At 39.5% G+C, this 23,947-nt stretch overlaps 1 protein-coding gene across 1 annotated transcript in view; it reads left to right on the forward strand.

The window, feature by feature from the left end:
* LOC139745125 (UDP-glucuronosyltransferase 2C1-like) overlaps nucleotides 1-23,947 on the forward strand; it is a 100,791-nt gene that overhangs the window by 71,622 nt on the left and 5,222 nt on the right. The gene's annotated exons all lie outside the window — the stretch shown is intronic.

Below are 23,947 nucleotides of genomic sequence, written 5' to 3' on the forward strand. Positions count from 1 at the left end.
TTGCCAGGCTTGCAAAGGATTGTTTTAGTTCAGCTAAGTTCTTTTCGTAGCGACCACACAAAAGTGTGAAGTAATTAAGAATTCTGTTTGATGCACTGGCGTAGCCAGGGGGGGGGGGGGGGGGGGGGCGATGGGGGGGGGGGGTCGCCCCCCCCCCCTAAGATTTTGACCGGGGATTTGGGAGGCGGAAAAAAAATGCGTGTATACTGTATGCATGCACATGAGGCGGGTCTCCTTTGCAACCTTTCATCAAATAAGATATTTTTTTTGAATATTTCACTCAAAGTGTGCACCAGATCGTTGAATTTCAATTCAAAATATGCAAAAACCCTCGTGCTTGGGAGGGGGTATCCCCCTCCCAAACCCTCCCCCTCTGTGCCTCTTTCCCTAGCTAAGTACACTTTTTAGATTTACAAAAAATTCTGAATAATTCTGAGTGCACAAGACTTATATTCCGAAAACTGAAGGTTCCCTCATGTATAACTGGAATTTCCCCTTTTAATCGACCCTTTCCTCCCTCAGCCCCCCCCCCCATCAGTTTGTGTGTGTGTGTGTGTGTGTGTGTGTGTGTGTGTGTGATTTCCCAAATGTTGCTTCCATCAAATATGCGTATACGAGATATCTCAATTTTAACCTTAAAGGGGAAGTCCGGACGATTATCAGCCGTTTCGTGTGTAAAGATCAATATTTCATGAGCCTATTACCCTTTTCCCGACGAGAAAAGACCATCAGATACATTTACTATGATTTTTTTTTAAATAAGGTAATTCTTCATGTTCGAATCCGTCGCGAGCTGCCCTTCGTACTATCTGTCCCAGGATGCATTGCGCGTGACGTATCGGGCGCAGTTTCCTCAGCTGAGAGCACCGCGAGCGAAGCCCAGCTACGCATCGATCTCCCATTGCACTGCTGACTGCGGGCGGTATCTGCATGCCTGCATAGGTGTGCCTTGTCGGCGCTACTGCAGGAGACCGTACACCGATTTAGGTGTGCTGTTGCCAAACGCTGTATTCCTTTATTCAAATAATCTTCGTTATATATCTATATGAAATCTTCAAAGATTAATGTAAAAGAGTTGCAATGCTATAACATTTTCGTTTAAATTGAAATATGTATGTATTATAATACTGCCGTACTTATTAGTGTCCACCCCATCACTTACAATGCATTAGCTGTTGTCGGGCTGTGCAGGCATACATTTACGTCTGCTGCTGCCAAGTGCTATCACAATCCGCGATCGTTTTTTCGACTTCTGAGTGTGAACAATCTGAAATCAGTCTGTCAATGTCAGAATTCTTGCCTCTTTTGTTGTCCGAGACTGTTGAAAAGTGTGTCTGACGGTGATAAAATACGACAGTATACATGTAACTTGAACCGAGGAAGAAACGCCAGCGCCAGCTTGGTACCGCCGCCGCGCCGCGCCGGTAACTACGACCAGCAGCCCAATACACACAGCGTAATCGGGCTGCGTGTTGTAGCATTCAGGATCATGTAAAGGTAGTATCGTGGATAGATATCAATTTAAAATCGAAATATTTCTTCAATTTGAAGACTTACTAGTAAAGTTGAAGTATTGACAACACCCTAACACTTGACGCATCGGCATTTTTTTAATGAAGCAATAGATCATGCCGCGTGCATCCGCTGTGTGGTCAGAGACTGTTGAGCGGTACGCTACTACCGCTTGCTTGGCCCGTATCACCGTTGCTCAAGCAGGGCTCCCCCGAGCCAGCTGACGCTCCAAGCAAAAAGCAATGTGAGGATGAAACGTCACGCTGTCACGTGATCTTTCTCGCCGGCGTACAGAAATCGAACGGTTACGATTCAAAATTAGTGATGCTAAAAAATCGATTGTGGCGAGTTGGGAGGGTCTTTTTCAATGAAACTTAGTCATTATGGTCCTTTATTTATGTAGATTTTGGTTAATTTTTTTCAAAATCGTCCGGACTTCTCCTTTAAAAAGATAAAAGCTCCATCGGAAGGGAAGGGTGGAGATAACACTCGCCCACGCCTTCTCCCTGCTCGCCCCCCCCCCCCCCCCCCCCCCCCGCCATGCAAAGAAATAGACTGTGGCTATACCCAGATCGCTTTATTTCAATTCTAAAAACGCAAAAGCTCCGCGAGCGGGAGGAGGAATCCCCCTTCCCCTAAGCTCTAGCTCACTAGACTTTATACATACGCACAGATGGTGCACATTCGGAATAGGAGCTAAATTCCGTGATTTTAACACTTCGATGAAAAAGTATTGCACCAAAAATTTGCACCAGATCGCTGAATTTCAGGTCTGAAAACGCAAAATCACCTTCGTGTGGGAGGGGATATGCCCCTTTATATCTACACCCTCGTGTGCATGCTTTTTCTCTTTGATTGCTGAACAGACAGCGTTCATGATATTCAGTGTAAGAATTAATACAAGAAGATTAGTGTATTTAAATTATACCATTTTATTGGCAAATTGTTCAATAATACTCTACACTAAAATATACTGCAACCTTAAACAAGTGGGACTGTTTCAACTCGTTAAAACACGCAAAAACATGCATCAAATTGCACCATTTGCAACATCAAAATGCAAAAAGTTCTCACCGTGGGAGGGGACCCTCCCCCTCCCACACCCTCCCCTATACCCCCTCGCTCGCTCCACTCGCTCGGGTTAAGTCGCGTTCATGATATTCAGTGAAAAGAATACAAGAAGTGTATCTAAATTATACCATTTTATAGGTAAATTGTTCAATAATAATCTACACTAAAATATACTGCAACCTTCAACAAGTGGGACTAATTCACGTCGATAAAACGCGCAAAAACATGCATCAAATTGCACCATTTGCAACATCAAAATACAAAAAGTTCTTACCGTGGGAGGGGGGACACCCCCCTCCCACACCCTCCCCCTCCCCCTCGCTCGCTCCGCTCGCTCGGGTTCAGTCGCGTTCATGATATTCAGTGAAAAGAATTAATACAAGAAGTGTATCTAAATTATACCATTTTATATAGGCAAATTGTTCACTAAATAATCTACACTAAAATATACTGCTACCTTAAACAAGTGGGAATGTTTCACGTCGATAAAACGCGCAAAAACATGCATCAAATTGCACCATTTGCAAAATCAAAATGCAAAAAGTTCTTACTGTGGGAGGGGGACACCCCCCTCCCACACCCTCCCCTCCCCCCTCGCTCGCTCCGCTCGCTCGGGTTCAGTCGCGTTCATGATATTCAGTGAAAAGAATTAATACAAGAAGTGTATCTAAATTATACCATTTTATAGGTAAATTGTTCAATAATAATCTACACTAAAATATACTGCAACCTTCAACAAGTGGGACTAATTCACGTCGATAAAACGCGCAAAAACATGCATCAAATTGCACCATTTGCAACATCAAAATACAAAAAGTTCTTACCGTGGGAGGGGGGACACCCCCCTCCCACACCCTCCCCCTCCCCCTCGCTCGCTCCGCTCGCTCGGGTTCAGTCGCGTTCATGATATTCAGTGAAAAGAATTAATACAAGAAGTGTATCTAAATTATACCATTTTATATAGGCAAATTGTTCACTAAATAATCTACACTAAAATATACTGCTACCTTAAACAAGTGGGAATGTTTCACGTCGATAAAACGCGCAAAAACATGCATCAAATTGCACCATTTGCAAAATCAAAATGCAAAAAGTTCTTACTGTGGGAGGGGGACACCCCCCTCCCACAACGGCGTAGGCAGGATTTCATCTTAGGGGGGGCGGTTAGTCTGCGAGGGAGCGAAGCGACCGAGCCCGAGCGAGCGGAGCGAGCGAGGGGGGGAGGGTGTGGGAGGGGGGTACCCCCCCTCCCACGGTAAGAACTTTTTGCATTTTGATGTTGTAAATGGTGCAATTTGACGCATGTTTTTGCGCGTTTTATCGACGTGAAACAGTCCCACTTGTTTAAGGTAGCAGTTTATTTTGATGTAGATTATTATTGAACAATTTGACTATAAAATGCTATAAGTTAAATACACTTCTTGTATTAATTCTTTTCACTGAATATCATGAAGGCGACTGAACCCGAGCGAGCGGAGCGAGTGAAGGGGGAGGGGAGGGTGTGGGAGGGGGTGTCCCCCTCCCACGGTGAGAACTTTTTGCATTTTGATGTTGCAAATGGTGCAATTTGATGCATGTTTTTGCGTGTTTTAACGAGTTGAAACAGTCCCACTTGTTTAAGGTTGCAGTATATTTTGATGTAGATTATCATTGAACAATACATTGCCTATATAATGGTATAATATAAATACACTTCTTGTATTAATTCTTTTCACTGAATATCATGAACGCGACTGAACCCGAGCGAGCGGAGCAAGCGAGGGGGAGGGGAGGGGGTGTTCCCCCTCCCACGGTGAGAACTTTTTGCATTTTGATGTTGCAAATGGTGCAATTTGATGCATGTTTTTGCGCGTTTTATCGACGTGAAACAGTCCCACTTGTTTAAGGTAGCAGTATATTTTGATGTAGATTATCATTGAACAATTTGCCTATAATATGGTATAATTTAAATACACTTCTTGTATTACTTCTTTTCACTGAAAATCATGAACGCGACTGGACCCGAGCGAGCGGAGCGAGCGAGGGGGGAGGGGAGGGTGTGGGAGGGGGTGTCCCCCTCCCACGGTGAGAACTTTTTGCATTTTGATGTTGCAAATGGTGCAATTAGATGCATGTTTTTGCGCGTTTTATCGAGTTGAAACAGTCCCACTTGTTTAAGGTAGCAGTATATTTTAGTGTAGATTATTATTGAACAATTTGCCTATACTTAATGGTATAAGTTAAATACACTTCTTGTATTAATTCTTTTCACTGAATATCATGAACGCGACTGAACCCGAGCGAGCGGAGCCAGTGAAGGGCGAGGGGAGGGTGTGGGAGGGGGGTGTCCCCCCTCTCACGGTAAGAACTTTTTGCATTTTGATGTTGCAAATGGTGCAATTTGATGCATGTTTTTGCGTGTTTTAACGAGTTGAAACAGTCCCACTTGTTTAAGGTTGCAGTATATTTTGATGTAGATTATCATGGAACAATTTGCCTATATAATGGTATAATATAAATACACTTCTTGTATTAATTCTTTTCACTGAATATCATGAACGCGACTGAACCCGAGCGAGCGGAGCAAGCGAGGGGAGGGGAGGGGGTGTTCCCCCTCCCACGGTGAGAACTGTTTGCTGCAAATGGTGCAATTTGATGCAATGAAACAGTCCCACTTGTTTAAGGTAGCAGTATATTTTGATGTAGATTATCACTGAACAATTATTTGCCTATAATATGGTATAATTTAAATACACTTCTTGTATTACTTCTTTTCACTGAAAATCATGAACGCGACTGAACCCGAGCGAGCGGAGCGAGCGAAGGGGGAGGGGAGGGTGTGGGAGGGGGTGTCCCCCTCCCACGGTGAGAACTTTTTGCATTTTGATGTTGCAAATGGTGCAATTAGATGCATGTTTTTGCGCGTTTAATCGAGTTGAAACAGTCCCACTTGTTTAAGGTAGCAGTATATTTTAGTGTAGATTATTATTGAACAATTTGCCTATACTTAATGGTATACGTTAAATACACTTCTTGTATTAATTCTTTTCACTGAATATCATGAACGCGACTGAACCCGAGAGAGCAGAGAGAGCGAAGGGGGAGGGGATGGTGTGGGAGGGGTTGTTCCCCCTCCCACGGTGAGAACTTTTTGCATTTTGATGTTGCAAATGGTGCAATTTGATGCATGTTTTTGCGCGTTTTATCGACGTGAAACAGTCCCACTTGTTTAAGGTAGCAGTATATTTTGATGTAGATTATCATTGAACAATTTGCCTATAAAATACTATCATTTAAATACGCTTCTTGTATTAATTCTTTTCACTGAATATCCTGAACGCGACTGAACCCGAGAGAGCGGAGAGAGCGAAGGGGGAGGGGAGGGTGTGTCCCCCTCACACGGTTAGAACTTTTTGCATTTTGATGTTGCAAATGGTGCAATTTGATGCATGTTTTTGCGTGTTTTAACGAGTTGAAACAGTCCCACTTGTTTGGTGCAATTAGATGCATGTTTTTGCGCGTTTAATCGAGTTGAAACAGTCCCACTTGTTTAAGGTAGCAGTATATTTTAGTGTAGATTATTATTGAAGTTGCAGTATAATTTAGTGTAGAATATTATTGAACAATTTGCCTATAAAATGGTATCATTTAAATAATCTTCTTGTATTAATTCTTACACTGAATATCATGAACACTGTCTGTTCAGCAGTCAAACAGAAAAAGCATGCACACGAGGGTGTAGATAGGGGCATATCCCCTCCCACACGAAGGTGATTTTGCGTTTTCAGACCTGAAATTTAGCGATCTGTTGCAAATTTTTGGTGCAATACTTTTTCATCGAAGTGATAAAATCACGGAATTTAGTTCTTATTCCGAATATGCACCATGTGTGTATGTATAAAGTCTAGTGAGGTAGAGCTTAGAGGAAGGGGGATTCATCCTCCCGCTCGCGGAGCTTTTGCGTTTTTAGAATTGAAATAAAGCGATCTGGGTATAGCCACAGTCTATACTTCTATGCATGGCGGAAGGGGGGGGGGGGGGGGGAAGGGGCCGGGGAGCAGGCCCTGGAGAAGGCGTGGGCAAGCGTTATCCCCACTCTTCCCTTCCGATCGAGCTTTTGCCTTTTTAAGGTTGAAATTGAGATATCTCATCTACGCATTTTTGATGGAATCAACATTTGGGAAATCACACACACAAAAAAAAAAAAAAAAAACTGATGGGGGGGGGGCTGAGGGAGGAAAGGGTCGATTAAAAGGGGGAATTCCCCTTATACATGAGGGAACCTTGAGTTTCGGAATATAAGTGATAAGTCTTGTGCACTCAGAATTATTCATAATTTTTTTTAAATCTAAAAAGTGTTATAAGCTAGGGAAAGAGGCACAGAGGGGGAGGGTTTGGGAGGGGGTATCCCCCTCCCAAGCACGAGAGATTTTGCATATTTTGAATTGAAATTCAACGATCTGGTGCACACTTTGAGTGAAATATTCAAAAAATATCTCATTTGATGAAAGGATGCAAAGGAGACCCGCTTCGTGTGCATGCATCATAGTATACACGCATTTTTTTTTCCGCCTCCCAAATCCCCGGTCCAAATCTTAGGGGGGGCGATCGCCCCCATCGCCCCCCCCTGGCTACGCCAGTGCCCTCCCACACCCTCCCCTCCCCCCTCGCTCGCTCCGCTCGCTCGGGTTCAGTCGCGTTCATGATATTCAGTGAACAGAATTAATACAAGAAGCGTATTTGAATTATACCATTTTATAGGCAAATTGTTCAATAATAATCTACACTAAAATATACTGCTACCTTAAACAAGTGGGACTGTTTCACGTCGATAAAACGCGCAAAAACATGCATCAAATTGCACCATTTGCAACATCAAAATGCAAAAAGTTCTTACCGTGGGAGGGGGTACACCCCCCTCCCACGCCCTCCCCTACCCCCACGCTCGCTCCGCTCGCTCGGGTTCAGTCGCGTTCATAATATTCAGTAAAAAGAATTAATGCAAGAAGCGTATTTGAATTATACCATTTTATAGGCAAATTGTTCAATAATAATCTACACTAAAATATACTGCTACCTTAAACAAGTGGGACTGTTTCACGTCGATAAAACGCGCAAAAACATGCATCAAATTGCACCATTTGCAACATCAAAATGCAAAAAGTTCTTACTGTGGGAGGGGGGACACCCCCCTCCCACACCCTCCCCTACCCCCTCAAACTCAAACTCAAACTCTGTCATAACACTTTATTCTTATTTTATCCAATCTTCCAACTTGTGTTTATGAAGGCAATGTTTTCATATTTTTATTACGCTGATTATAAAATTGTGACCTAGTCTAGTACCATGTAATGAAGCATTACAACTTTTTCTCTTATATAAAAACGTGATACAATACCCTCCACCCCCCTAGCTGTCTGTTTTCTATGTTCTGTCCTCACCCTTTCCGCTATTCTTCTATCATCCCTCCTCTTCCACGATGTCTCTGCCTACTAGGCTAAACACCTAGGCCGATCTAAGACAACTAGAGGCGCCTGCCCCCGGGAAAGGCCAAGACTTCACCGGCGTCGGCGGGCGGGTCCTCTACGTGCTTGCCGACGGGAACGGCGTATCCCTGCATTTCGGTGCAGGAGTAGGCAGGTGACATCTTTTCCGAAAACCTGTCCCCTTTTCTTCCTATGTAAATATTTTATCATTGTAAATATTAAGAATAGATGTGATTAGTTTTTTTTTTTTTTGTAAATAAATAGAAGTAGTGTAGGTTTTTATAATTGAATTTTAGGGTATATTTGAATAAAAGTTAATATATTTTTTGGAGCAAATTGCCCACCCGGCAGAGAGCTCCACAATTCTAAAAGAACAACAACAACAACAACAACAACAACAACAACAACAACAACAACAACCAGTAACTATAGGAATAGGTGGTAAGCATAGGTGTAGCATTTAGGGACTCTAGCAGTATAGATCCGTATTAATGGTTGTATCTGAAGATACCCACAGCTTCATTAGATTTTGTCATAAACTCTTCAGCACGTCTTTTTTTATCTCTGTACCAATAAGCCTTTTAAGGCCTTCGTAAAAATCATAAATTGACGAGTAAACGACATGTTTATGACGTTATTCTGAAGTGACATTTTGTCTGTGACATATTGATTTAAACGTCATTAAGACGTCTTTGTATGACCAAAACGTTAGACAGATGTCAAAATATGACGTCTTTTGGACATCTTCCATTAATTTTGAGCAAAATAACGACATTTCGACGTCCGTTTGAGACGTCTTAATGACGTCCATTTTCCTTGTTAATATACGTCAAAAAGACGACATTACGACGCCTTTTTTATTTCTTAATCAGTCTCGTTGATTTCGTTTGCATAATAATAGTTTCGGTCTTCTGAGCCTTCGTTGCGTCAATGTCTTTTTTTTTTTCTCCCTTGTGTCGAACTCGTGGGCTGTAACTCGTGGGTCTAGTTTACTTGATGTCGAACTCGTGGGCTTTGTTCACTTAGTGTCGAACTCGTTGGCTGTATAACTAGCGGGCTGCATGACTTGTGGGCCCAAAACCACTATTTCGGCACAATAATTAGACAATCACAAAACGGGAAAACTAAAGTTGTTAGAACAGGTTTCATTTTTATACCAATCCACGAGACAAATATTCAAGTTTGTAGTTGAAAAATATGAACACATAATTTTGCTTCATTTTTGTGGTGTGATAATTTCTTTCATGGGGAGTAAATTTCATCATGTAACATACGTTACCAATGTCATTCTATTTCAAATGCTTTAAGATTGATGACTACAGTCTATAATTGAGATAATTATGCGTCAGATGTGAAGTATACCACCGGCTGCCATGTTTGTAAATGCTGCCTGCAGATGGGAAGGATGGCCAATGACCTGTATGCTATACAGAAGACAGCATGTCCTATTGTGTTAAACCTTATTTCATGTAATGTTCATTTGTTTTCTCGATAATTTGACGTCGGACTTTCTTCAGAAAATATTTTCAACATTTATCAGTCCCAAATTGCCAGCCAATTCTTGAGTATCATCGATGAAACATGTAAAACTACGTGCGCAAAAATATATTCGTTAGATTCCACGTAACGTATGTTTTCACGTTAATGTAACGTAAGTTACAAAGATAATACTACTACATGGGCAACTCCTTTTGGTACATTTTCTTTTTGGTTTTGGTATATATTCTTACATTAATTTCTCGTCAACTTTAAGTGAACGTATATCATAACACGATGTCGCAATATTATGGCGATACAATTCTCAAAAATTACAATTCAATAGTTGTAAAACTGCAAGACTTTACAACATGTCCGCGTATAAACTCTGCAGTAGAACAGTAGTCCGTAACTGTTGATATTTTGAAGACAATTGGCTTAATACTAATGATTTTATGGCATTGAAATGATAAGAGTTGGGAACATGCTGTTTCGTGCCTTCACGGACGAAAATATTTTCATGATGTACGTGTAATATAAAACGAGTGGTGGGTAACGTAGGTTTCACTTTAATTGTATCATAATGAAAGTTTTCGTATGCTTGACGTCTTGTAACTTGTTATCTTCATATTGATGTCTTGTAACTTGTTATCTTCATATTGATGTCTTGTAACTTGTTATCTTCATATTGATGTCTTGTAACTTGTTATCTTTATGCTGTTGAAAGATATGTTTCGAATTCATAACTTTGCAGACTCATCAGCTGTCGCAACAGTTACTCATGCAGGAACAGTTTGAAAATAGCAGTTGCAATAAAATAGTATTCACAAAATTTTTAACACTTGTATGAAGCAAGAAACGGCAGAAACGAGATGATTACTCTGTTAAAAAGCTTCACAATTAACAATAACGCCGTATTGCTTGTATTTAAAATGTCTGAACTCGGTAAACAAGAGATAGGGAAAGAAGGAACCAAGAAATGTTCTTTGTTAATTAAATAAACGACCATTTTACTATGGCAAATGAGGTCCATGAAATAACGTCAAATTACACAGTAGCATAAGCACAATACTTGGTAGGATGAATGAAATTGTCATTAGTAAAATGATGTACTCGATTTTCCTTGTTATCTATGCATAAAACAGTATAATCCACAAGGATAACAAGAATAACAAGTCTTGCATTAATAATTCTTGCCGTATCTTGAAATTGTCTCCTGGAAAAATGTTTTGAATCTTTAAAAAGAAAAGTGAAAGGACAAGTTGCTATACATGCATAACAAAGGTACTGATAATGATTACAGGCAGGCCCGTAAGTAGGATTTTTATGGGGTGGGGGATGGGGTCAGAGTTAGAAAAAGTCGACCACTTCCAGGTTCAATCACCTGACAGGCAGAAAAATAAAAGCTCCCGTGCTATTTTTGTTTTTGTTTCATTTCTTTTGCCGGGTTTCATCGGATGACAAGCAAGAAAAAAAAAAGAAAGAAAGAAAAGAAAATTGAAGAAATATAAAAAAAAGGCTTCAACTCAATTCTATGCTGCCAGTACAAGCCCAATTTCATGTTTGTTTGTTTTTTATTTCAAACGGGATTCAGTTTTTTCTTTTTTTTCCTTTTGTTTATATTTTGATTGCTGACAAAAGGGCGGGGGACCCCGAACCACCTCCCCTATAGTTACCCTGATGCGTTAGGGTAAAAAAAAAAGGATGTGTGACTTTGCTTCTTTTCTTTGTCAACTATGCGACGGGTACATGTCTCTTTTTTCTTGAATCTTTGCCTAGGGATATGTTTTTTCGCCAATCTGATTGCAGCTTATACGTTCCCTATATTTGCGGTTTTAATTCCATACACTGCTCTTCCCCATTGAAACTGTATTAACTTCAACGAGAAGGATGTGCTATGCACCTGATTCAGTTCGTTCGCCCCACTGGCTCGTGCGTTTTTTTCAGTATACGAGGCTATGATATAACTCAGTTAAAAGGCCAATATCAGAACGAAATACTACACTGTAGGTGTGTAATTGAGATTATTTAACGTTTGAAGGACAAGCGCGTTGTGGGTGTGTTTCTTTACATTTTCCTCCAACAGTGTCCAACATCCAAAATAAACATGTATTATTTCGTTTTCCATGTATTAGCAAAACGGCTTGTGCTATTCTAAAGGCTCGCTGGGGTGAAATTAGCTTCAAAATACTAGTACTCTATGGTGTCTACACGAAGACACATCGAAAAACAACGTCCATACTATTAATTACAACCTTGCAACGAACGGATACGCCATGTATCAAAACATTGCTTGAGTTCGGCAAAATGCTTTAAGTGAAAGATGATTTAAGCCTTTCAAAAAAAAAAATAGTTTCGGGTGTTAAACAGGAAAGATCGGAAATTCGAAAGGACAGATGCAAAGTACACTATAACGTCCAAAAAAAATCATGATAATCGGTAGCGAATTCACGAATAATGTTCCAGAGACCCAACAAGATTGGTAAATACAGGTGGAAACAGGTGAATTGTGTCTGTTCAAGATGTGATGTGTCTAAATGATGTAACTCAGTGAACGTGTTATTCATTTCATAGTCATCCTTCTCATTATATACACTACATCCGTCAGTCTCACATCCACCTTTCCACATCAGGCAAGCTCCTTAACAGTTCTTTGGTTTCTTTCCCTGGTTAAGATCAACTTATCATCCTACGTGCAGATACGCTACAATCTACTCCCACTTCCTCCCCCCCCCCCCCCCCCCGCCATTCATCTCCACTACATCTTATGTGTAAACAAATGTGTACATAAAGCAATATTTTGTAAGCTCAATATCATGATACAGTGTAAAAGCGTTGTAGTATAGTGGAGAACACTGAATAAGACACTTGCGCTCTGACTTCGACAAGAAGCAGTTGGCTTTGATATCTCGAGAGGGTGCGGCGCGGAATGGAGCGGAGCGGCTCCGTTCCACTCCGTGCCGCACCCTTTCGAAATAAGCCCTGTGATCATTATTGCTCGTCCATGACAATCCACGATTATTCTTTGCGGAAAAATTGATAGAGAAGTAGAATTTACGAGAACAGATTATGGATGTCATTACTAGGCCTACACATTTGTTTTGGGAATAATTATGATGTTACACAAAGATATTTCTCTAACACAGGAATTTTTACAGAATCAAACTCAAAATTTAATTACTTGAAGTAAGTCATACTTGGTTTAAACAAAGAAAACCTTTAGTGTTACCATGTGTTTTTATATATAGTTAAAATACTTCATATTTTCTGCCAGAAATTAAAATAAATTATTCTATTTTTGCCAGTTTTGTCATATCTTTAAGCAAGCGAAGAGTAAATGAGTCCAATAATGTCAATAAAAAAATAAAGGTTTTGTATCCAATATCATCTGATATCGTATTCATATTATTCAAACTGTTCATAGCTGCCTGTCAAATCGTATTGTTTGCTTTATATCAGATTATGATATGACATCTATTTGTACCGGAATGTTGATAAGCGATTCCAGTGTGAAAAAAAGTTGATAGCAACTGAATATTCTTTTTTTTTCGACGGCAGGCCTACATTTTACAAATCTCTCTGTTCTGTTGTATGCATAATTATCTATGTATTTCTTGTATATATGACTTATAAATCTATTAGTTTTCGTGCAGCAATCAAGTCGATTAAGGCCTGTCGTTTAGTGTTAAGTAATATTTATTTCTTCAGAAACTTAGTGCGGCTTCTCATACCAACGAACGTTTTAAAATCTATTGTTCATTCCGAAATGAAATGCGAACAAAATGTATCAATTATGATGTAATCAGTACTGACGAAGAAGTTGTATTTTTCCATCAGAGGTACGTATCTATCCTGTACGTTTGTCAGCTGTTTGTGTTATATTTTAGTGTATGTGTTACATAATGTGAAGTGAAATACGTGAAAATGTGCAGGGATTGTCAATTCAATTCAACTCAATTCAATTCAATTCAATTCAATTAATTCAAAATTTACTAATTTTTGGAGTCACTTGTGCAAAATGTTATACAGAGTCAAAAGGTGGTGTGCGGAGAGGTTTAAACACCGCGGGCCGTCTCATGAACCATATTGTGCTGCATTCACACATGAAAACAAATGTTTATGACGGAGATTGATGTTATTGGAACCAACTACTAATGTTCAGGAAGTTATCTGTAAAATAATAAAGGGACAAAAGTACTTTCTGTCCCTCCCCCCCTTCATTACCAGTCGTATGCTAACAGATTTTCGCAATTTCTTAGTTTTTGTTTTCATTCAAACTAGAAAATATTCAAGATACATTATTATTTCATGTTTTTGTAACGCTGTTTTACAGGTGTATCACTTTTTTCTTATAAGCTACCTACATAATTATGAAAGTATAAGATGTCGTTTAGGAAAAGGGTATCAGCAGCCCCCATCAAACAAAAATCACCGCGCTCCGCGTCCCAAACAAGACACGTCAAGCCGGAGACTCGACGTTTCCTTTCTGTTTTATTTTTTGTTTCATCTTTTTGGTGGTCTGGATTTGAGTACGTTTTCACTGTCTAATTGAAGTCATTCTTTTAAAAGTCAATGATGAAAGGCAATATGTAAATGACAAGGATTTGCATTATCATACATATAAAGGTTAAATATATCTTCTTGAAGTAAAGGTAACAGATTCGTCTATAACCTTCGTGACAGTGTTGCTGACAAGATTTTTTACTTTGTCGGTTTTTTTTCTTTAATGAAAGAATTGGCCTCGACTTTTCCCGAAAGTGAGACACGTCCAAATTACGGTGGATAGTCCGACTTCTAGCATGACGCAGGAGTCCAGTGATAGGAGCATCGTATTTTGATAGTGTATAAAACGTTTTTGTGTTTGTAAAGTCTGGGATCGCATTCTTTCTGTATCGCAGTCATCCTTGGAATAAGATATTTTGCCCACTGATATATACAGGTCGGCGGAATCGTCAAGGCACTTGTATTTGTCCGTCATGGGAGGTCCGTATTTGTGAAGAAAGTTATACATCATACATGTCATAACTGAGCATGGATCCATCAGACGGGTTGCACATGCCTCAATCGAAAAATAGTCAAAGAGAAAAAAAAACTTACCTGGGCTTACACCTTAAAGCCAACATTCCATTAACAGCTGATTAACTTGGACCGGAGTATTTGGTTACCCAAATTTTCCCAATTAGTGTAATGTCCTACACTTCAAAAAAGTAGAGTGACGTCGCCGAAAGTCTGAGAGTCAGTCCATATAGGTAATCACAAGGCTCTTCCAAAGTCATGTGTCTTGTAAATAGTTGGACCCTCATGCGAAATTCTACTTTTTGATGGCATGCCGGTTTCTATAACGTGTCATGTTTGACCTCGTTGCCATTCCGACGCAAAGATGCTGAAAGTGTGCCCGAAAAATTCATTCCACAGCTGGCAGCCTTAGATTTCAAAATTTAGGGGGAAATCAATAAATTTATTGTAACTATTAACAATATCCTGAAAAGTAATGCTCACTCCACCGCAACTTCCTAGATGATTGACTTCTTGTGTAGGACGCCGGGGCAGATCTAAATACTCATGAATATAGCCTTAGTTAGCCATCGCAATGACCAAAGCGTCAAGCTTTATATTAAAAGACCACAAGTTCTTTGTTTCTTTGCAAGAGATGATGCATGCAAAGATGCTCCACAGCCGAAATACAAACATATATTAAATATGTTATGTTTTTTTTTTTGCTCTATTTTGCAACATTTCACATTTGACCTTTCCTCATACTCAGTCATACTGTGCATTCCAGGAATACCTAATCACAGTAGCAAGTGAGGTGTCATTTTAAAGATGATTAATCAGGCTTTCTTATGTCATATTTAATGAGGATAATGCCGGTATAAGAAAAATATGATATATCAAACTTTAATTGCAGAACTTATTTTGAGGAGTTTAATTCTGGCAAAAAAAAATCTGGTGCTATTGGGACAAAAAAAAAGTATTGTCATTTATAGTATAAGTCCAAGAATGTGTGTACATTGTCTATTTCACATTGTTTGACACCCTACGCAGTTTATTAACATCCATACGTGAAAAGAAAGGATCATTAAAGGTATATAAACAATGAAACCTACCATTGGGGATTTCCTAAGGCCCCCATCTCACTATTAAAGGCGACCATGATGACCATGGCGATCTGTGACGATTTTAACAAATCGTGGTGCGATCGCCGTCTGTCTCCATTTTTTGGCCTCCGAGACGATTACACTACGGTTTCTCTACGCTCAACCTGCGCTGTAGGAGAGAAAGCTACGATAATGCTACGACGCTGCCACGTTTTGCCGCTTTTCCAAGCCGACGAGAAGCGCTGCTTCTGCGATCAAAGCGATCGTATATTCGTACGCTTATCAAGATCTCGCTACAACAGTGATACGATCGGAGCGACATTGATAACGTTTAAAGGTAGGGGATACCTTTTACAGACCTCCCAAAATGCAGCAAAACATTCAATATAAACCTCAGGGGACTTGTTTAGGCCACTGCTGAGAAATTTGGAAGTCAACAGTTATCTACAATTTGAATAATGCACAAAACTCAACTACTCAGTAGTTCTGTGTGTCAGCCATCACTTAAGCCTTTTTGTTGCAGTCTTCTATATTTTTTATCTATAAACACAAATCTAAAAGTATAAGAGCTGATGTAATAACATATAGAGTGTGTGGCAAGAATGTATATAGAAATGTTTGTAAGTTTTGATGAACTTTCTTCACAAAATATACATGATGGACACACATGCAGTGCATGGGTCTGCAAAGCTAGCCTAGTAATGCACTGGAATTTACGGTGAGCCCCGAAAAAAATTCAATTCAAAATCTAACGGTCAATAAAAATGTACTAAATGTTACCTTCCACTTTCAATACTTTATGGGAGTTTCTAAAATGATACTCTCTTCAACATACCACTGTATTTATACAGCTCTTCATTTAAGGCATGCAAATGGGATTCCCTACCTTTAAGCCGGACTCATGCTACAATCTCAAGCGATCAATGGGTTTCTTGATTGAGTTTCTTCAGGCCGATGTCAGTGTCAAACCACCATGGATATGCAGAATATGGTTTTACTTTTACATCTTGGCATTCTCCACACCAGTTAGAACCTGATGTGACATTGCACTATTATTTAAGTCATCCATTCAATTAAAAGGGTAAAATGAGTAGGCCTAATATTAAAGAACCGGCTAACGAGCAACTCAAATCGTATCCTACATGAGACAATTTTACGAAGATATATTTGAAAAGATTACAATTAAATTTATTTCATTGGCTTGCAATGGTATATGACAAACAAACAATTTGATAAACAGAGTACTGAGATTCGTACTGAGTGTCCGTGGGAAAATGGATTTTATAAGCTTGCCTCATGTCCACCTTCCTGCACGGTCTGTGCATCACTTTCTTTCGTTCATGGTTGGTTCTCGTTATAGTAGAGTCTACTATGTCGAAATATTGGGTCCCGTGAGATTTTCGTGCCAAAATTGATTTTTTTAGCTAACTTGGTCAATTTGGGGGTGCTGAATCCAAAAAACTTTGGTTCCATTTTTTCCGACCACGTCTTCAGTCGCCATTTTGAATTTCAAAATGGCCGCCATAGCAAACTGTATTTTGACCCAATTTGCATAATGTGAGCATCATAGAAGGTTCAGATTTGATGCAAAAAGCATGTTTGTGATGTGAGACATTCTGCTACACCATTTTCTAATATTGTAGATAGCTTTGATACATTTTTTAGGAAGCCATCTTGAAATTCAAAATGGCCGCCATAGCTAAACATATTTTTACCCATATCTCAGGTTGTAAGCACTATGTAGAGTATAAATTTGGGGCAAAAAGCATGCTTATGATGTCAGTCATGCTAATATGTACATTTATTTATTTAATGATGGATCATTTTCCTTAGCGGCCATCTTGAAATTCAAAATGGCTACCATAACAAATGTAATTGGACCGGTATCTCATATCGTATGCATTGTGTAAGGTTCTAATTTGGGGCAGAGAGCATGCGTATGTTGTCAGACATTCTGAAACATCTTTTTCTGAGTGAACAATGGTTCATTTTGATATTAAAAGTGGCCGTCTTGAAATTCAAAATGGCCGCCATACCAGAATGTATATTTTGACCCATATCTCATGTTGTACGCAATACAGACAGTTCACATTTCGGGCATAAACCGGGCTCATAATGTTGAACATTCAGATGCACTTTTCCCCTCCCTAAAATTGCTGATAGGCCTAACTTTCAAGGCTGCCTTCTTAGAATTCAAAATGGCTGCTTTTCAGCTAATATCTCTTGTTACAAGCAACTTTTAGACATATCAATGTTTATGGTGGCTTACAGTGTACATTCTTTAAACACACACACACATACGGCCTATACAGTCTGTAATAATGGATTATTTGTATTGGTCGCCACTCTTGAAATTCAAGATGTATTTCGACCATATTTGGTGCTGTAAGATCTTTAAACTGCAAACCCAAGCATGGTGAAACACTCATGTATAAGTCAATCACTTCAAGTGTTTCCTGTCCTGTAGGTACACTGTTGTGTTGAAATGCAAAAATGCTGCCATGTGAAACATTCCTTTAAAAGCATAGCATTTGGGTAAAATTTGTGAATGGGAAATCATGTGATTTTGATGTTAAAAACAAATGACTTTCAAAAAAAACCCCTCTCAATAACTGTGTCTGACTGACTAAATAATGCCCCATTTAGACGATTTGGTTGTAAGAACTTACAATATTAGCCCTATATACTCTAACAATTCATGGGATAGTCACTTAGATAATCAAATGTTTTCTAGGCTCATTCCCTGCACATGTTTAAAAACAGCACTCTAAAGCTGTACACAGGGGAGAATTAGTTCTAAATTCTTCCAGAAATAATGACTTTTGCATTTCTTGCTTTTCAGCATGATAATGAATTCTGTGGCTATCCGCCGTTGATGTAGGAAGTTCGAAGCATTTTATAATAATTGAACAATTTTATGCATACCCTTTCGAAATATCTACAATCTAATATATCATATTTATATGTATTAGAGGCACAAATTAGGTTGTGAGAGTTTACGAGGTTCGTTCTCTGGTTATATCGTCAAGTCTCTACGAGGGTAAAGCCGGAAATTGTCCTGGTTGAAGTCATCCACGCCAAACTTCTGGAAGGCACGGACTGTGTCATAGCACATTCTGCATGATTCAAGGTTTAGATACTTCTTGGTCCATCTGCTCTTGGAGACATCCTCAAATTTTCAACTTCAGCCAGCACCATGAAAGGCATTAAAAAGCAGACCTTTACCTGTTCCTGTTTTTTCGCAACAAACTGCAGAGCATAATCTCTCAAAATTGTCAATTGTACCTTTATCATTTCCTTTTCCAGTGATGGAGCAGACAACATGCAATGCAGTAAGTGAAGCAAACCTACAAGATCCATCAGGATAATTGAAATGTTAGAGTCTACGTAATAATCATCAATATCTCTGATTTTCTCGTTGCTCTAATACATACAATGGAATGGGGCTATCTCTTGTGAGTGACGGGTGACAGTAACTCCCATGGCATCTTTGATGAACTCTTTTTTTTTTCTTTCCATGGTCTCTGTGTCAGATGGAATTGACTGCTCAGTATTTCAACTTTCAGGCTTATTATTTGGCTCAGTTTTGTGAGTTTCTAAGGCATTCATGGGTAGGAAAAATGAACCTTTAATAGGGAGAATGAGGAGAAGGCCATAAAACAATGAGATGAAGAGTGATTGTGGAATTGCTTAGAACTTATACCTTTCAATAATTGTATCGTTCAGCAATGACCGGATAATGACAGGTCTACATGTATCAGGCTGTAGAACCAGTAGAAATGTTATGAAGAATTTGCGATTCCTTAAGCTTAATGACTTTGGATCCAATCATACGTGGTGTATTTTTTTTTCGCACGAGCTGAATGTCTGGCCTTTCTCACAATATTCCAGAGATTAATATATTCTAATTCTCGCAGATACAAATTCTTAGTACAAAACATTAAAACTGCCCTTTTCATCTCTTTCTAGAGTATCTCCCTTGAATGTTTCTGATACCTGACTGCCAAACACCACATTTATCAGCTTCAAGGCAGTGTCAATTTCTTACATTACCCTCGTGTGATGATCTTCTAAGTTGTGGAGGAATTCTGATGGATGCAAGCGCCACAGAACTGAGCTATCATTGCTCCTTGGTAGTTTTAGAATAATTGGCTGTACAGCAATAAGCATCTTGGAAGTCTTAATAATTGAAGATGACCCACTCAAGGGCAATCAGGAAAAGCCTACTTATTCCTTCTTCATTCTGTGTTATTCCAGAAATAATTATATCTATCAAACCTTAAGTGTTTCAGTTTATGGCCAACAAACAAGCTTGTGAATGGGATGCCTGGTAGGGTGACCATAGCATTTCTTGCCATTGCGAGACTTTTCCTCGTTTGTCTTCATTCTCTTGAGGCAGCATCAAGTTTTTTAAGATCACCTTCAATTGCATCAATGCTTGCTTTTATACAAATATTCATTGATTGGGATTAAATATAATCATTAACGAGGTTCCACAACGCAAAATAGCATGTTGCCTGAGAGGCAAAAACGAACCGTTTTAGCGCGCAGTTTGCAAACCGCATACCCGCCTGGCTATATGGGATGTAACGCTTACACGCTTGCCCACACTATCGGATAGTGGTATGCCCCCTCCCCCCTTACGCAGTTCTTGCCCCTCATCATCTCTTGATGAAGTAATTAGAACCTCATCCTTACATTTTGAATTTATGGCGGCCATTTTGAATAGAGAGATGGCTGCCATTCTGCGTGAACTGGAAATAAATTTAGTCTAACTAGGACAATTTTGGCACATTCATCTAAGGCGCTTACCTTAGTATTATAATTATGTTTTCTATGGCGGCCATCTTGAATTTCAACATGGTGGTCTATCTAATGATCCACAATTAGGAAACAGCTGTGCTGGACCATTGAACACCACAAGCATGTGCATTCTTAAAAATTTGATGCTTCTACAATAATTGCAAACAGATATGGGTAAAAATGCTATGGCGGCCATTTTGAATTTCAAGATGGCGGCCTACAAACTCTACAAAGCAATCCACAATATCAGAAAATGATATATCAGAGTGCTTGACATTATAACGATGTATTTTGCACCAAGTTTGAGGTTTCTACAATGCTCACTTTATGAGATATGGGTAAAAATACAGCTTGCTATGGCAGCCATTTTGAAATTCAAAATGGCAGCCTACAAATTGTATCAAAACAATCCACAATATCAGACAGAGATTTATCAGAGTGTCTGACATCACATCCATGCATTTTGCACCAAATCTTAAGCTTCTACAATGCTCACTCTATGAAATATGGGTCAAAATACAGTCTGCAAGGGCGGCCATTTTGAAATTCAAAATGGCGGCTGAAGACGTGGTCAGAAAAAATGGAACCAAAGTTTTTTGGATTCAGCACCCCCAAATTGACAAAGTTAGCGAAAAAAAAATCAATTTTGGCACGAAAATCTCACGGGATTACACAGTAGCCTCTACTATTACGTAATACTGTAAAAGTGGTAATTTTCATGGGCGGTGGGGCCGCTTTCGATGCGCTTGCGTTACGCCTAACCCGTTGCTACCTCGTCTGAGTTACGAATGTGGCGCTTTTAATGCGTTTGTGAGGCGATTGTGCTACGTTCCAAAACTACGTCGACCTCGCTACGAAAGTTTTGGACATGTTCAAAACTTCCGTAGCGAGGTCGCCGGCCATGGCGCTGGTGGCGACCCTCCGCGCTTCTGAACCGCTCAAGATACGACGGAGAAGAATTGAAGCGATCAAGCCACGATCCGCCGCGCTTTGTCGATTTTTGATGATCGTAGCGGAATCGCCGTCTAGTGAGATGGGGGTATAAAGGCAATGTCACACCTTTCCGGGCAAGCCTTGCGTGCGACTTGCGAAGAACAATTTTTACTACTCGGAGGTCCCCGCAGATGACCCGCACATGACAGTCACTAGCACGTATTTCATTCGGAGTTACCCAGAGTTGCTCACGCATTTCCCATTCACCCGCAGCCAAATTTAGGCCCTATACCATACCTTTCCCGGCAAGCAAGGCGGGCTTGTTGAGTGTAGAGATTTTCCCGTATCCGGGCAATTACCCCCAGAGGACAATTACCCCCGGCCAAATACTAGTTGGTGGTAAGGGTAGAGTAAAGATTAAGGTTAGGGTTAGGTTTAGGGTTAGGATTTTGGGTTAGGGTTAGGGTTAGGTTCACGATTAGGATTAGGATTAGGATTAGGGCCAGGGGAAGGGTGCGGGGTAATTGCCGGGGGGGGGGGGGGTAATTGCCCTAGATCCGATTCTCCAGCACAATTTTTGCTGGAGCACATGGATTTGAGAATTTCAACGCTCTCACGCAGGTCACACGAAATACACGCAAGTGGCAGGTAGGAATAGCAAGGGTCTAGAAGTAAGACGCAAGTACGGAACTCGTCAACATCCTTGTCTGTCCGCAGAAAATTCTCCCGCATGCTGAAAAATCCCTAGTGTCCGCGTGGCTTGCCCGGAAAGGTGATGTGACAGGGTCTTAAGATATCTTCTGCATGGAGTACAGCATATCCACAGTTGATCGAAAGGAATTATGTTAAAATCACACAACTTTCCCCTTGGCACGTGCTTGGCGTGATGCACGAAAATTAAAGGCATTTTCTGTCATGTGCAGATGAAACAAAAACCCAACATTAGTGCTTCTAAATAGTTGTAATATGTGAATTAGGGATAGAAACAGCCAGTGCAGAAATGTTGGTCAATATAATCTACGTTAAATATTGTTGAATATGCATAACGTTAAATATAATTATAGCTTTGTTTACTTAAAAAAAAAGAGTGATATATTTTTTATATTTTAGGCGATATTGTTATATAGTACAGTGTAGGATGTTTTGTGATACAACTGACCTTAACATAACAAATGTATCAAATGTGTTAACTCGAACATTTTCTAAATCACTGCTCCCAATGGTAAACAAAACCTTTAACTTACATAAAGTTAGTAACTCTACTCTCTTTTCATACGTATTGGAATTGATCGTAAGTAGAGTATAATTCAATATTTTTATACTCACCGATGCCGCTTGTCTGACTAGGTAGGCCTATAGATATTTAATGGACGTTTCGATTAAAATGATTTCTATGCTTTCATTTCTGTTCTTATTTGTTTTAGTTCTCCTAATAAAAGAAGACCTGAATATAAGAACGACCCAAGTCCAATTTTTGGCCAAATTAAGTTTGACATGGTAAATTGTAGCTTATACAAGGACTCATCTTGTGTATAAATGATAAATCCTAATTACCCCCGGAAGTGCCTGAAATGAATGAGTTAAATCTTATATCAATGTAAGAATGAAGGACTTGGGTCATTCTTACATCCATAAATATAATAGCGCCCTCTCTCATCCTTCTCTCATCTCTATAGCAGAATATCATGTATATGAATCAAAGAACGACCCAAGTCCATATGAATCAAAGAACGACCCAAGTCCACCACCCCGAAAATGGCCTCTCCACAATTAATGTAAATGTTAATTGTCATAATAATATATGTTCTAATTTGTATATAAAATGTTGCCTTCCCATCACAGTGAAGTAGAATATTATTGGACAAATAAAAAAGATATGAAGGGGTTTTTTTTAGTTTACTCGAAATGGTCTTCCATGGACTTGGGTCGTTCTTATATTCATATACTCATAAGCATGCAGTACATCCGTTAAGTTCCCTCGTTATATTTCCCTGTCATCGTTTTGTGTATGGTGCTCTGAAATGAAAAAAAAAACCCATACAAGAATAAAATGACAAAAAGGAAAAACAAGATCACAAAAACAGTTACCTCAATACCAGAAGAGTTGAGCCTTGCAGTCAGAGAGCAGGAGAGTTGAGCCATTGCTCCACTCTCCTCTGACTGCTTAACTCTAATCAAGGTGGTCGTGTTAAATCTATTACATACGTGTAAATCATGTATAAAAATCAGGATATCAAGCATCCAAAACAAGATTACACATAAATCGCAGACTAACCGTTAGTTGCCATCTCAGTATTGAAAAGGTTCATCCATCAATCTGAGAAATTCACTATTCGTTGTCCTTTGAGAATGTTTTATATTTTTGTTACTTGTGTCATTATTGTGGTGTATCACATCTGTTTCCTTGTGCTATAGAGTGACAGTGATTTTTCAAAAGGGAAAAAACAGTTTCTGTTGAGATGCTTGATGGAAAATATGGAAGAGCGTATAATACTAAGAGGAATTCATAGTTTATCTAATGTGGGACTCAGGTTTCATTTGGATTGCTTTGTTTTACTTTGTTGTTTTGATAACTCGGTCATTTCAAAA

The sequence above is a fragment of the Diadema antillarum genome, unplaced genomic scaffold (assembly GCF_040938485.1).
Source record: "Diadema antillarum isolate AM-2024a unplaced genomic scaffold, OU_Dant_1.0 seq00001234_RagTag, whole genome shotgun sequence".
Taxonomy (NCBI): domain Eukaryota; kingdom Metazoa; phylum Echinodermata; class Echinoidea; order Diadematoida; family Diadematidae; genus Diadema; species Diadema antillarum.